This window comes from Lutra lutra, chromosome 9 (assembly GCF_902655055.1).
Source record: "Lutra lutra chromosome 9, mLutLut1.2, whole genome shotgun sequence".
NCBI lineage: Eukaryota > Metazoa > Chordata > Mammalia > Carnivora > Mustelidae > Lutra > Lutra lutra.
The window spans coordinates 27732714-27738485 of NC_062286.1; the positions used below are offsets into that span (position 1 = coordinate 27732714).

Consider the following 5772-nt stretch of genomic DNA (forward strand, 5'->3'; position numbering starts at 1 on the left):
ACTACCAATATTAGTAGTACCAGTATTACCACTTTTCCACAATCTCCCAAAAAACTGGCACTTGCTATAATATCTGAAGTAAATTTTTTATAAGAATATAATATTAGAGTTATGGCTCATCACCTGATACCAGAATGAAGGGCTTCTGAGCAAGATTAGAAGGCTCTTTAAAGTCTGAGCTAGATGTGTTTAGTAGAAGACACATGATAATCTGATTAAAGAGCATTTGAAACTGAAAAATAAGGTGAAGATAGAGAAAAATGTAAGTAAAATGGTAAAACTCTGAACTTTAAAGCATACAAAACATAAGGAAACAACAGAGTTCAATTCAATGTAATCATTATTTACTGAGGTTATTGAGTCCCTGATATATTCTGCTAGACTCTGAAGGATACTTAAAAGATGAGTATAAAGATGCAGTCACCCCACAAGGAGATTTTTGCTCCTGCTGCTTTGGGTAGTAATCCGTTAAATCTCAACTTCCCAGCATTATAAAATTCAACAGACAGATAGTATCCAATACCTCTAGTCAATTGTATACCTTTGGAAAACTAAGGGTTTAGAAATTCTGTTTCCAGGAATTTCCAGTTTGAATGACTTATGTTTAGACTATGTCAATGCAATGCCACAATAAAGCTGTGTGTACCTTGATCTGTTTGCCTATGCACCATTTTTTTGACCTTTTTTTCTTCCTTCTTAATGCCTCTGGAGATCCAGCTGTAAGCCTAAAATTCCAAGTTCAGGGATCAGCTCCTCCTACTCCCTCCTTATTTCACAAGCTTGATTTTTTTTTTTTTTACTGCATTTGTCCTATCATTATACCCATTTTCAGAACTCCAGAGAGAAAAAAATGTGGGAATTTGTATGTAAAGTTAAAGAAACTTAGAACCAAGCACTTAGAGTAATTAGTGGCAGGTTGCCAACTACTATCAATATTGTCTTGCTTACAGTTCACTGTAAAGTTTATACTATAATATTCTCCTGCTTCTACTTCTGCATAATGAGAGATGTGAGAGAGATTCATAAGGCAATCTGCTTTAGACTCTCTAGAAATGAATCTTTTCCTTCCCCCATCAGGTCTCAATGGCTGCTTGGCCATGGTTCTAGACAGATTTTTATTCCTTGTCAACATTATTCATTATGCTTATTCCAAATCTTTCGCACTTACTAAAGCCTCCAAATCCCTCATTTTTTTTTAAAGATTTTTAATTTATTTGTCAGAGAGAGGGAGAGAGAGCAAGCACAGGCAGACAGAATGGCAGGCATAGGGAGAAGCAGGCTCCCCGCCAAGCAAGGAGCCCGATGTGGGACTCAATCCCAGGACGCTGGGATCATGACCTGAGCCGAAGGCAGCTGCTTAACCAACTGAGCCACCCAGGCGTCCCCAATCCCTCATTTTTTAAGAGCGTATTTCATTCATTTTTCTACATGAAAATCTTCAGCGTCTTTTCTCTCTAGCTCAGAACTTTTTTCTAGCTTCCCTCTCACATCTCAAAGGATGGAGCTGCCCTCCTTCCTGTAGGCTTAGCCTCTTTTTTCTGATTTCATGCTCCCTGCCTAACTCATTAGTTTAACTTTCTTCTTGCATTTTTAACTCCCCCTACTAAATCATGTGTGTATACTTAAAGCCATACAGAACTGCATGCCTGAGTCAAGACACCTCTGAGTAAGCGTTGTTAAAATCTCTCCTCCCACCACCATCATGTCTAAGTCAGAGTCTCCCAAAGAGCCTGAACTTCAAGCTGTGGAAGCTCTTCATCAGAGGTCTGAGCTTTGAAACAACCTATGAGAGCCTGAGGAGCCATTCTGAGCCATGGGGAACTCTTGCAGACTGTGTGGTAATGAGATATCCGAACACCAACCACTTGGGTTTGTCACATATGCCACTGTGGAGGAGGTGGATGCAGCCATGAAAGCAAGACCATACAAGGTGGATGGAAGAGTTATGGAACTGAAGAGGGCTGTCTCAAGAGAAGATTCTCAAAGACCTGGTGCCCACTTACCTGTGAAAAAGGTCTTTGTTGGTGGCATTAAAGAAGACCCTGAAGAACAACATCTAAGAGATTATTTTGAACAGTATGGGAAAAGCGATGTGACTGAGATCATGACTGACCGAGGCAGTGGCAAAAAAAAAAGGGGGTTTTGTTTTTGGAATATTTGATGACCATGATTCTGCAGACAAGATTGTCATTCAAAAATACCATACTGTGAATGGCCACACTGTGAAGTAAGGAAAGCCCTATCTAAGCAAGAGATGGTTAGTGCTTCCTCCAGCCAAAGAGGTTGAAGTGGTTCTGGAAACTTTGGTGGTTGTCATGGAGATGGTTTTGGTGAGAATAACAACTCTGGTGGCGGAGGGAACTTCAGTGGTCGAGGTGGCTTTAGCAGCAGTCGAGGTGGTGGTGGATATGGTAGCAGTAGGGTTGGCTATAATGGATTTGGTAATGATGGAAGCAACTTTGGAGGTGGCAGATGTTATAATGATTTTGGCAATTACAACAATCAATCCTCAAATTTTGGACCCATGAGAGGAGGAACTTTTGGAGGCAGAAACTCTGGCCCCCAATGGTGGTGGAGGCCAATACTTTGCCAAACCACAAAACCAAGGTGGCTATGGTGGTTCCAGCAGCAGTGGTAGCTATGGCAGTGGAAGAAGGTTTTAATTACTGCCACAAAACAGAGTTTAGCAGGAGAGGAGAGCCAGAGAAGTGACAGGAAAGCTACAGGTTACAACATATTTGTGAATTCAGCCAAGCACAGTGGTGGCAGGGCCTAGCTGCTACAAAGAAGACATGTTTTAGACAATACTCATGTGTACGGGCAAAAAACTCAAGGACTGTATTTGTGACTAATTGTATAACAGGTTATTTTAGTCTCTGTTCTGTGGAAAACGTAAAGCATTCCAACAAAATGTTTTAATGTAGATTTTTTTTGTACCTATGCTGTTGATTGTTCAATGTAATAGTCTGATCATGACATTGAATAAATGTGTCTTTAAAAAAAAAAAAGAACTACATGCCTGAATACAGTATACACATTTACGTAAAAATTATATAGCAGAGCCACCTCATTCCCTACTCTAAGTAGGATGTGGTATTATAGAATAATTAATTTAGTATTCAAAGCAATTGCTAATTTTTAAAATTTGTATTGAATATTCTTTTTGAAATTGCAAAGAAGGAGCATCTTCATTAGACATATAAGTTCTTCTCAAAAGGTATCTTTTCCCATTGATTTCACTCTGAATGCCTCAAAAACTAGCTGTCTCCAGTCACTAACATATAATTCTAAGTTCTGAAAAACACTCTTAAAAACCTGTCTGTCAGTTGTCATTGTGGCTCACATTATTATTTAATATATTATTTTAGCCTTTTAAAACTTTTTACAATTTCTCTCCTTCCTCATTATGGAGATTCTATGGAACTAAGAGAAAGTAGGACATTAAAGGACAAGCCAGAATCCCTTCACTCTGGAAAGGTGGGGCTAGGGAAAAGACTACAAAATTTACAATTTAGCCTTATTTTGTTTTGTACATTCTATCTCTTAAAAATCCTTTCTTTGAAGGGGCACCTGGATGGCTCAATTGGTTAAGCATCACCTCTTGATTTCGACTCAGGTTGTGATCTCAGCATTTGTGAGATGGAGTTCCTTGTGGGGCCTCCATGCAAGGCCCTGCTCTGGGCACAAAGCCTGCTTAAGATTCTCTCTCTCTCTCTCTGCCCCTTCCCCCCACCCCCACCAAAAAAATCTTTCTTTGAATCAGTAATGTAAAAATTTGACCCAGTCTTCTCCCCCCCCCCACTAATTTCTAAAGTACAGGTTATATTAACTCCTTCATTTTATTCATACCAACTCACAACTTAACCCATTGCACTTACGTCCCCTTAACAACACTGGGATCATTCTTTTGAATTTCACGAATGACCTATTTATTTACTTTTGTTAATTTTTTTACTGAGATACTGATATGTAACATTGTACAGGTTTAAGGTAAACAATGTGTTGACTTGACACATTTATATATTGCAATATGGTGATCACTGCAGCTTAGCTAACAATACTATATTATATATTTCAAAACTGCTAAAGAACTAGATCTTAAATATTCTTACACAAAAAAGAAATTATAATTATGAGACTTGATAGAAGTGTTAACTAATGACCTCTTAAGGATCAAACCAACAACTTCTTTTCAGGCTATAATCCTTTTGATTTAGTTTTTGGTCCTCTTGATAGCAAATTTCTTGATAAAACTTTTCTCCTCTATGCAGTTTTGATCTCCAATTGTCCTCTGACTCTCTGATCACGACCTGTCTGTCTCCTCTCTTATTCTCTCACCTTCTGAGCAAGCACATTCCATTGTCAGCTATCCTCTTCCTTTTACCTTTTGCCCTGAGCAACCTCCCAGACTACATACTTTCACTATCATTCCACATACATCTCTCAAAACTCAGCATTTGCTGAAGTCAAACTAGACTTTCTCCTGAGACATATGCCAAGCCTTTAAACCTCCATTCTCCTACTCTTTGTATTCCTCTTTCCTTACGTTTTATAAGCCCACTTCCATCTCACTGTCTCTTCTTCCCAGAAACTTTCTTTCATTATCTTGACAAGAAGAAATAGTTACTTCCTCTGATATTCCATAGACTTTACTCACACTTCCTTCCATCTTACATTATTGTAAGCATGTATGCAGGGTATCTACCACAGCATCTTGTACATTGTAGCCCCTCAACTGGACAAAAGTAAACTTGTATACTCTCATATACTTCCTTTTTCAAGAGAAAGGGCTGGAGGTAATACAGGTAATACTAACATCTAAAAGTAGCATCAGACAAGTGGAAAATGCTCTCCATTATTTACCAAGATATGAGGGAAATAACAGGAAGTTCTCCATTTGAGAGAATATTTTAGGGAAATGTATGAAGAGGAGAAGGAAGTTGTAATTTCTTCTGGAGTGGTAGTGAGGATTCAAGAGCAAGGAAGGAATGACAGTATGATTTGGAAATGGTATAAATTGTCAGAATGGAAGAAAACTGTACATAGGGAAATCATGGAATAGGGATATATGGATGGGAGAGAGCAAAAAATGAAATTATACCTAAAGATGGGAAAGGAGTGCTAAGTGGGTCTAGGATATTGAGAGAAAACCCTGAGATAGTGATGAAAATCCCTACTTCAGTGATGAGGAAGCAGAAGGAAGAGTGAAGAGGACTGTCTGAATAGGACGGTATTTCTAATTAATGAGAATATTTCAGTGCTCAAACTAGCTTAGCAGTTTCCTCCCTTTCTTTTCAGGTGCTGGTTTCCTCTGTTGTTTTCAGCAGTATTGTGCCTCCTCAGGGAAAGTTTCCAGATAAGTTTCTCCTGGTGGGGTGCCAATGGGTCAGGTTTACCATATCTTTAGCAGAACAGATAATATCTTTTGAAAAGTAGAAAATATTTTCCTTTTGCTAAGGGGAGTTGTAGCTTTCCCAGCTGGAAACACAGCTATGAGCAAGAGCCAGAGTATTTTCAGGTACACAGATCTAAGTCCATGCAGGAAGGGCAGGGATGGGACCTGTCCTTGTTTCCATACCTCAAAGGTTTAATTACCAGCATCCTTTCACCTATAACCAGAATTGAACTTCATTCCATCTTCTGGAATGAGGTATAGCAAATAGATAGCCTAAGAAAAATTGTCCTTTATATAAGGAGTAAAAAAACCAAAAAACAAAAAAACAAACAAAACACACAAAACTATGATGAACACATTAAAACATGTTTATTACT

At 38.6% G+C, this 5772-nt stretch overlaps 1 pseudogene; it reads left to right on the forward strand.

Moving 5' to 3' along the window:
- Positions 1-1702: 1702 nt before the first annotated feature.
- Positions 1703-2663, forward strand: LOC125109117 (heterogeneous nuclear ribonucleoprotein A1-like; annotated as a pseudogene).
- Positions 2664-5772: the final 3109 nt, after the last annotated feature.